Raw genomic sequence first — 10,621 nt, forward strand, 5'->3', positions numbered from 1 at the left:
GGTATGACAAAGTTGCCAAGGTCTTCCTCTTCATCATCTTCAACAATGGCAGCAACTTCCTGATCTTCAACGGTGTGGATGAACCCTCCACTCTGGAACAGCCCAAGATCATTGGAAACACCAGAAGAATACCTTATGCTAGCTCGGGACTTGTTATCTTCCAACTTGATCATTTTCCCCAAACCAGTAGTTGCACCATGCTCAATGTCCAACTTCGCATCTTTATAGGAGACAAATGAAGAAAGTCCTTTCCTCGAAGGCTCAGCAATAGACAAGGCTTGGAAGGGAGTCCCGACCTCATCCTCAGCATCAATATAGGGGAAGGAAGATAAATGGATGACCAAAAGAGCCTTCTCTCCCCCTATCACCACCAACTTCTTGTTCTTCACGAACTTCAACTTTTGGTGTAGGGTGGATGTCACGGCGCCTGCCTCGTGAATCCATGGCCTGCCAAGCAAACAGTTATAAGACGGATGAATATCCATGATCTGGAAAGTGATCTGGAAATCACTAGGTCCAATCTTTATCGGGAGTTCTAATTCGCCGATCACAGTTTTACGTGATCCATCAAACGCCTTTACTACCACTCCACTCCGCCTCATGGGAGGCCCCTGGTATGAAAGTTTAGCAAGAGTGGACTTTGGTAATACATTGAGTGATGACCTTGTGTCCACCAACACATTAGACAAGGCATCATCCTTACAATTCATAGATATATGTAAAGCCAAATTGTGGTCTTTTCCCTCCTCGGGAAGATCAACATCACAGAAGCTCAAATTGTTGCAAGCGGTTATATTTGCAACAATGCTATCAAACTGCTCAATTGTGACATCGTGATCCATGTATGCCACGTCCAACACCCTCTGCAAAGCTTCACGGTGTGGCTCGGAATTCATAAAAAAAGATAAGACAAATATCTTTGATGGAGTTTAATGCAATTGATCAACAACATTATATTCACTCCTTTTGATGAGCCTCAGCATCTCATCACCATCCTCTTTCAAAATGCCAAACTGGACAACCAGGATAGGAGTATTATTATCCTTAACAGCAATAGGGTCAACACCCTTAAAAGCAGGAACATAATTATTTGGAGAAGAAGTCCCCACGGGACCGGCAGGATTAACAGCAGTTCTTTTCACGACGTCTTCATGGGATTTCGGCTGAGCCGAGAAAACACGACCGCTACGGGTCACTCCACTGACATCTGAAATACTCACCACAAAAGTTGAGGGAAACGACACCTCCTTTCCATCCTCTAGCATGACTGTGTTATATCGGTAAGGAACAACTTTGTCTGATACATATGGGACAGGGTCCGCTGGCTTAATCACAAGAGCTGGCGATACTTTCTTCTTGCTGCCATCTGATGACACTGAAATTCACCGTATTTTGGATTCCAATTTCGCATGAATTTTAGTAGTTTTATTGTTATTTTGTTGTGTTATTACTATGTTTCTCTTTGTTTTCAGGTTTTTACTTTAATCGGAGCCCCGATCGAGAAAAGGAGTGAAAATGAGCTAAAAAGACTAAAATTCAGCATTTTGCACTTGTGGCTCCCACTGTGGCTGGCGCCATAGGATCAACCATGACGTGTCACAGCTCAACTTCCCTCAACTGCCACATTCCCCACTACTTCCACTAAGGCGCCACAATTTGGCCTTATGGTGGGCGCCATGGACTTGTGGCGGGCGCCATGGACTTGTGGCGGGCGCCACAAGAGGAAACGTTTTCCCTCCCAAATTCAAACTGAAGGGCATCCTTGTCATTTCCATCATTTTACTTGCCTATAAATAGAGACTCGAATTCATTTGTTTAATCATCAAAACTTAGAGCAGAGGAAAACTTAGAGCAAACTTAGTTTCACTTAGGCATATATTCAGTATTTTAAAGTGGTAATCGCTTCGCATTGGGGTGTTACCACAATTGTGTAATCAAGTCTGTGATCGAGTCTGTAATCGAGTTTGGAGCACTTTGGATGGAAGTTAATCCTGCCGTCATTTTCATTTCCGCTTTGCATTTTATTCAACCCTCCGATTGGAGCAGGTTTTTATTGCCTTAGCTTTATCTATTTATTTCTCGCACTGCCTTTACTTTATTTATTTCCCGCACTGTCTTTACTTTATTTATTTCTCACACTCGCTTTACTTTTATTTATTTCCCGCACTCGCTTTACTTTTGTTTATTTCTCGCACTCGCTTTAATTTTATTTATTTCTCGCACTCGCTTTACTTTTATTTATTTTCCGCACTCGCACTACTTTTATTTACTTTCCGCACTCGCACTACTTTTATTTACTTTCCGCACTCGCACTACTTTTATTTACTTTCCGCACTCGCGCTACTTTTATTTAAATTAAATGCACCTTTACTTTACCATGTCTAACTAAACCTATAGGGTTAGAATGTAAGGACCGTAATTGAACTGATAATCTGTACAATTGTTCGTAGAAACACTTAAGGGCTATTTTAACTTTCAACTTAAGTTTTTCCGCACTTAATTTCATTTGGGTGAGATCGAAAGCCGTCCAACGTCTATTTAAACTTAATTGTTCTTAACTATTTCAAATACAGCGAAAGCGCTTTGTTTAGTTCATTAGGAGTTTTTAACGTAGGAAGAAAAGAGATTTTAAAACTATTTTCGGACGCGTTTATAAGTTTAGAGTCTGGTTCGTGAGAACCTCTTTTGGTTAAGAAATCCAGGTTAAAATACTTTTCAACTTAGTCAAGATACTATATTTCTTAAAAATAGGTTTACTACTCTAACGCAATGCGCGCCTTTTTATAAGTGACAATAAGAGGGTTTGATTATGGAGTACAACTCGGTTCTGAATACGCGAAAGCGACAGTTCCTGTTAAATTGGTTCTTTTCAAAGTAGGAAACATTGCCCATAAGTAGTTCTATTAGCAAGTACTTGGATTATTAATTGATTATGTGAATTACATTTGGGCCTGTCTTTATTAATTGAACTTTATTCAACACTTTACTTTTCATTGCACACTCTAAAAACCCTTATTTTGATTACCTTAGATAAACACCATAACAATAGATAACGATAGATTGACACTTGGTCTCTATGGATTCGACAATCTTCTATATTACTCTGACGCATTCGTATACTTGCGAAAAGCACGCATCAAGTTTTTGGCGCCGTTGCCGGGGATCAATTTCGTCAAATTTCATTACCCTGTTGTTATATCGTTTAGACTTAGGTTATTACCCGTCGGTCAATGCAAAAAGCTCGCAGCACCGGAAGCTTAGTATACCCTCTAACGGAACCTGAACGTTACGCTCGCGCACATTTATTCTTTCATAGAATTAGGAGAGCTATGGCCGAAGATCAAAACCAAAGACCTCTCAAGGACTTCGCCCAACCATCTAACGAAGAACCTAGTTCTAGTATAGTAAACCCAACCATCTCAGCTAATAATTTCGAACTTAAACCTTCCCTGTTGCAACTAGTGCAACAGAGACAATTTGCAGGTCTCGCTACTGAGAACCCAAACCAACATTTAAAAATCTTTCTTCAATTAGCAGACACTTTTAAAACCAATGGAGCTTCTCCTGAGGCAATCCGTTTAAGATTATTCCCTTTTTCCCTCAAAGATAAAGCGCTATCATGGTTAGATTCCCTTCCACCCAATTCCATTACGACTTGGGATAACCTTAGAAGAGTTTTCCTTGCTAGATACTTTCCCCCAAGTAAGACCGCCGTTCTTCGAAACCATATAACTAGATTTACCCAGAATCAAGGAGAATCGTTGTTCGAAGCTTGGGAGAGATATAAAGAGTTGTTAAGAGCATGCCCACATCATGGTTTAGAAAATTGGTTAATCATTCAGACCTTCTATAATGGACTTCACTATAACACTAAGATGACCATCGACGCTGTCGCAGGCGGTGCGCTGATGAACAAACCTTATCCTGAAGCTAGTGCCCTCATCGAAGATATGGCTTAAAACCATCAATCATGGGGAGTCGAACGAGCGACAGTTGAGAAGAAGGAATCCCAAGGAGGAGTGCATGAACTAAGCTCTATAGACATGATGCAAGCTAAAATGGACGCATTAGCCCTCAAGGTCGAGCATATGTGCATAAACCTGAATACTGCAGCCGCAGTTTCGTCGGATTGTGAGATATGTGGAACCAAAGGACACCAATCTGCAGAATGCAGTCTATTAAACGAAACCCACTCTGAGCAAGTGAACTACACCCAAGGGAACCCATATTCGAATACCTATAACCCTGGATGGAGGAATCACCCGAACTTCTCCTATAAAAACAATAACCCTATCCAAAATAATGCACCTCCGAGACAACCTGGTTATCAAGCCCCAAGACCAAATCAACCTATGCAACCTGTACCACCAAAGCCGAGCCTTGAGAAAATTATGGAAAATTTTATCACTGCTTAAACCCAACAAAACAAAGAGTTCATGAACCAAAACATTCATGTTAACGAACTGATTACCCAGTTAGGAACCAAGGTTGACCAAATAGTTACTCACACCAAGATGCTTGAAACCCAGATCTCTTAGGTAGCTTTAAACCAAGCCCCTCAAACTACATCTGGAGGACAGTTCCCTGGGCAACCTCAACAGAATCCGAGAGGACAAGCCAATGCCATTACCCTACGAAGTGGGAACGCTTATGATGAGCCACCAAACCCAAGATTGAGTGAACCCGAAACTTCTAAGGAATATACCAAACCCCCGGACAAAGTAAAGGAACCAGAGGAATCTGAAAACTAGGAATGTCAAGAAAAATGAGAAGAACCTAAAGATAAAACTTACGTACCACCCTCGCCATATAAACTGCCTATACCATATCCACAAAGACTCAAACAAACCCATATCAATAACCAGTATCAATAATTTATTAAAGTTATAGAAAAACTTCATGTAGAAATCCCTTTTACAGAAGCCATCACCCAAATACCTTCTTATGCAAAGTTTCTCAAAGACATCCTTACCAACAAACGTAGACTTGACAATCTGAAGCCCTTGGACTGTAATTCTATTTCCGAGAATAAATTACCCAAAAAAGATAAAGATCCTGGAAATTTCTCCATTCCTTGTCTTTTGGGAAGTCATGTCATCGAAAAAGCTTTTCTAGACTTAGGAGCTAGTGTGAGCTTAATGCCTTTAGCAGTTTGTGAGAGGTTAAACTTAGGAGAATTACAGCCTACTAAGATGTCACTTCAGTTAGTCGATAGATCTGTTAAGTATCTGATAGGCATTTTAGAATATGTCCATGTTAGGATAGGTCAGTTATTTATCCCTACTGATTTTGTTGTCATGGACATCAAAGAGGACAATGATATACCAATCCTTCTAGGTAGACCATTCTTATCAACTGTATGAGCCATAATAGATGTCAAGAGAGGAAAGTTGACCTTTGAGATAGGTGACGAGAAAATAGAATTTATACTTTCGTAATTTCTTATGGCACCTGTGATGGGAGACGCATGTTATGCCTTAGACATCATTGATGAATGTGTTAGGGAATTAGAACAAGAAGAAATCATAAAAACCATTAAGTTGCCATCAACCCTCATAATGGAAGATGATGACTTTAAGAAACCCTACATCGATGATAACCTTTACGAATGTTTATCCCTTACCCCAGATCCTATGTCATGCCCTAAGAAACCAACCTTAGAACTTAAGGAACTGCCTAAGAATCTGAGATATGAGTTCCTCGATGAAGAGATGAACCGTCCAGTTATAGTCAGTGCTACCTTGAGCCAAGAGGAAACATACCGACTTTTAAACTTTTTACGAAGATATCCCTCAGCCTTAGGATATAATATCTCTGACCTGAAAGGTATAAGCACATCCGTATGCATGCATCGAATTTCGCTCGAAGAAGATTCAAAACCCTCCAGAGAACATCAGAGAAGAATAAACCCTATAATGAGTGATGTTGTTAAAAAGGAAGTTCTTAAGTTACTTGAGGCGGGTATAATTTACCAGATCTCGGATAGTAAGTGGGTGAGCCCTGTGCATGTAGTACCTAAAAAGGGAGGCATCACAATCGTGCAAAACGATAAAGGCGAACATGTAGCAAAACGGTTAGAAGGAGGATGTCGGATGTGTATAGATTATAGAAAATTAAATAAAGCAACTAGGAAGGATCATTTCCCTTTACCATTTATAGACCAGATGTTGGAGCGTCTAGCCATACACTCTTACTTCTGCTACCTGGATGGATACTCTGGATTCTTCCAAATACCTATTCACCCCGAAGATCAAGAAAAAACTACCTTTAGATGCCCTTATGGAACCTTTGCCTACAGACGAATGCCATTCAGCCTCTATAATGCCCCAGCTACTTTCCAACGCTGCATGATATCGATCTTTGCAGATTACCTAGATGGTATCATGGAAGTATTTATGGATGATTTCTCGGTTTGCGGATTTTATTTCCACAATTGTCTTGCCAACCTTGAGAAAATCCTGGAGAGATGCGTGGAGGTGAACCTCGTGCTAAATTGAGAAAAATGTCATTTCATGGTGACCGAAGGAATTGTTTTAGGACATATAGTTTCCGAAAAAGGTATAGAGGTAGATAGAGCTAAGATAGAAGTTATAGAAAACCTAAAACCACCCAAAACTATCAGAGAAATCTGAAGTTTCCTTGGGCACGCTGGATTCTACCGGCGTTTTATCAAGGACTTCTCCAAAATAACTTAACCCTTAATTGGCCTTTTAATGAAAGATGTTGAATTCATTTTCAATGAAAATATATTGAAGCATTTAATCTTTTAAAGCAAGCATTAGTATCAGCACCTATTATGAAACCCCTTGATTGGTCAGAACCTTTTGAGATAATGTGCGATGCTAGTGATTATGCAGTTGGAGCCGTTCTAGGACAAAGGAAAGATAAAAAATTAGATGCAATATATTATGCCAGTAGAACCCTGGACGCTGCCCAACTTAACTACGCAACAACTGAAAAGGAATTACTCGCTGTAGTTTTCGCTATATACAAATTTAGATCTTATCTAGTAGGAGAAAAAATTATAGTTTACACCGATCATGCTGTCATTCGTTACCTATTAAGTAAAAAAGATGCCAAGCCCAGGTTACTCTGATGGATTCTGTTACTACAAGAGTTTGATTTAGATATAAGAGATAAAAAAGGCACTGAAAATGTAGTAGTCGATCACCTTTCTAGGCTAGAACATCTAAAACCAGACTTAGTACCCATAAATGATGATTTCGCCTATGATAAACTGATAGCTAGACTAGAAACCATTGAAGATGATAGCCTAGGCCCTCATGAGCACTCCCAAAATTCCTTAGCAGTAAGTAACGTACCCTGTTATGCAGACTTTGTTAATTACCTAGTTGCTGATATCATACCCCCTGATCTTGACTACCACCGCAAGAAGAAATTCTTCAACGATGTGAGAAACTTCTATTGGGACGAACCGCTCCTTTTCAAAAGGGGTAAAGATGGCATTTTTCGCCGTTGCGTTCCAGAAGAGGAGGTAAATAGTATAATAAAGCATTGTCACTCTGCACCCTATGGTGGACATGCAAGCACCTCTAAGACATAGGCCAAGATTATTCAAGTTGGTCTATTCTGGCCTACCATGTGGCGTGATGTCTATGCTTGCATTGTCAAATGTGATAGATGCCAATGCACTGGAAACATTTCAAGACGTGACGAAATGCCTCTAACAAACATTCAGGAAGTATAACTCTTCGATGTTTGGGGTATAGATTTCATGGGACCTTTCCCACCATCCTTAGGAAATAGGTATATCTTAGTAGCCGTAGACTACGTGTCTAAGTGGATTGAAGTTATAGCTGCACCCGCAAACGACACTAGGGTAGTAATCAAGCTATTTAAAAACTAAATTTTCCCTAGATTTGGAACACCACGTTTAGTCATAAGCGATGGAGGATCACACTTCATATCGAGGATATTTGATAAACTTGTAACAAAATATGGAGTTAGGCATAGAGTAGCAACATCATACCACCCACAGACTAGTGGCCAAGTAGAAGTATCCAATAGGGAGATAAAACAAATCCTAGAAAAAACCGTTTCTATCTCTAGGAGAGACTGGTCTCAGAAGCTTCAAGAAGCACTATGGGCCTACCAAACCACTTTTAAAACCCTTATAGGAACAACTCCCTACCAACTAGTTTATGGAAAATCCCGTCACTTACCTTTCGAATTAGAGCATAAGGCCTATTGGACCATTAAAACTTTGAATTTAGACTACCTGACGGCTGGTGAGAAGCGTATCCTGGGCATTCACAGACTAGAAGAACTTAGGCAATCCGCCTACGAGAATGCCAAAATTTACAAAGAGAGAACAAAAGCCTGGCACGACAAAAGAATAGTTAAGAAAGATTTCAATATAGGCGACCCTGTTCTTCTCTTCAACTCTAGGTTACGACTCTTCCCAGGGAAGCTACGCTCAAGATGGATTGGCCCTTTCAAAGTATCCAAGATTCTGAGATCCGGAGCCGTAGAAATCAAGAAAGGAACCTGTGGTCCATTCATTGTAAATGGACAAATACTGAAGCTCTACGAAGGAGGAGACATTCCAACAGACTACTCAAGCCACACTCTGATTGATCCTCCGATTCCTACTACTACAGGTGTATAAATTCTGATCGTCAAGCTAATGACGTTAAACAAGCGCTGCTTGGGAGGCAACCCATGGTTTTTAATTTTTTATTTTAATTTTTTTGCATTTACTTTATTTTATTTTTAATTTTAATTTTTATCATATTTTCACGAGACTAAATATTTGAATGGTTTGTATTTTCAGGATCCCTTTTTCCTAATTTTTACAGGATGCAGGACTTCGACGATATGCATGTAGCCTATAGAGATGATGCTCAGAGAGAGCGCTACATAGCTCTTTATCAGCGCCCCATGGCACCCACATGCTATCCAGATCAGCACTGCATGGAAGCCCTGGGTATTGAGCCGAGTATCTGATTTCTGAGCCACCAGCTTCATTGGGACGAGTTCCCTGACGACCTGAGTAACACCTACAGGAACTTGACATTGGAGTTCCTCAGTTCATTTGATTATGACCCGTACTCTAGATCGGATGGGTATGTTGCTTTCAGGCTCTTTGGAGTTGAGTACTCTTTCAGCCAGAAAGAGTTCGGTGACCTATTGGGTTTCCAGACCACTCCTGACGCTATCCCTGAGACATCTATGGGATACTTTCTGGGTAAGGAGGTGGAAAAGTTTTGGAGTGATATATCAGGTGGAGGAAGCCAGGATCCTTCAACGCAGCTGTCCCAGGCTATACATAACCCTGCTTTTAGATACTTCTAGATGATACTAGCACATTCCTTCCTAGGAAGACCGGATGTTGAGACATTACTGAGTGAGGAGGAGATCTTCCTACTATTTTATGCATCCCAGTCTCGCCCAGTAACATGTGGGAACTTTCTGTTATGTGGCCTCAGCGGTGTTTCCAGATCGACCGAATGAGTCATTCATGTAGGAGGGATCATCACATAGATTGTTATCGCTTTAGGTCTATCTCGCAAGCTGTTACATCTCCGGACCTACTGTGGGTACACTACCATGCATATCGACTTTTGTTTGACTAGAGGGTTGATAAGGAGAGCCTCCTTCCACCCATGTCAGTTCAGTGCTGGTCGATAGCGGGGCGATTCATTATTTTACACTACCTGATCCTATGATGATTAGTGTGCATGATCCAGCTAACAGGAGTTATGCCTTGGAGGGCCAGGGAGAGACTATCGAGGAGCCGAGATCCACCTATTGCTGAGTATACCCCGACACCACCTTCGCCCAGAATCACTGTATTTTCTAACAATTTATCATTGCAGACTCCAGACATCCGTACCTAGATCGCAGAGTGTCGTCGAGAGATTACCGAGCTTAGACAGGAGGTAGCTAACCTCACCTTACAGATGGGAGTATCTGATCCCACACATCGTACCATCTTCTTCTTTTGCAGGTACTGCTCCTGGCTTTTATATTACAGAGGAGATGTGGTGTGACCACATGGCTAGAGAGAAAAGGCGTGACGACCTACTCTCTACCATTCAACAACAACTGGCGGATAACATGAGCTTCATACAAGAATCGCAGCGGAGGATAGATAGATCATATGACATTGTTTTACAGTCCCTGCTTACGATCACAAATACGCAAGCCCGTCAGCAACAATACCACCGTCAACATACTGCACTCATCGAAGCCACTCAGGGTTCCATTTTGGGTAACCTTCGAGAGGTGAGGACTGCTCAGGATGCCTCACAGGCCAGGATGGATCGTAGAGACCGTCGTCGTACCCGATCCCGTCGTCCACCTCAGGATGGAGAAGGCACCAGTGGTCAGCAGTAGGATGTCAGGTGACTCTCCCCTTATCTTATTTCGAAACATTGGGGAAAATGTTCGGTTTAAGTGTGGGAGGAGACTTTATCGCTTTTCTTTATCTCTTTTCTTTGCTGTTTTCAGTTAGTTTGTTTATTTTCTTTGCTGTTTTTAGATAGTTTGTTTATTTTTATTGCTTTTTAGTTGCTTATTTTTGCTTTTAGTGTCTTAGATAATGCATGAGTCTGACGAGTCACCAATATAGTGTATATTTAGTAGAGTCTAATCTCCT

At 41.0% G+C, this 10,621-nt stretch overlaps 1 non-coding gene across 1 annotated transcript; it reads right to left on the minus strand.

Moving 5' to 3' along the window:
- Window positions 1–3,713: 3,713 nt before the first annotated feature.
- LOC127099355 (small nucleolar RNA R71) lies at window positions 3,714–3,820 on the minus strand. The gene has a single exon (XR_007793867.1). It is a non-coding gene; the product is annotated as a small nucleolar RNA R71 (small nucleolar RNA).
- Window positions 3,821–10,621: the final 6,801 nt, after the last annotated feature.

Source organism: Lathyrus oleraceus, chromosome 6, assembly GCF_024323335.1.
Source record: "Lathyrus oleraceus cultivar Zhongwan6 chromosome 6, CAAS_Psat_ZW6_1.0, whole genome shotgun sequence".
NCBI lineage: Eukaryota > Viridiplantae > Streptophyta > Magnoliopsida > Fabales > Fabaceae > Lathyrus > Lathyrus oleraceus.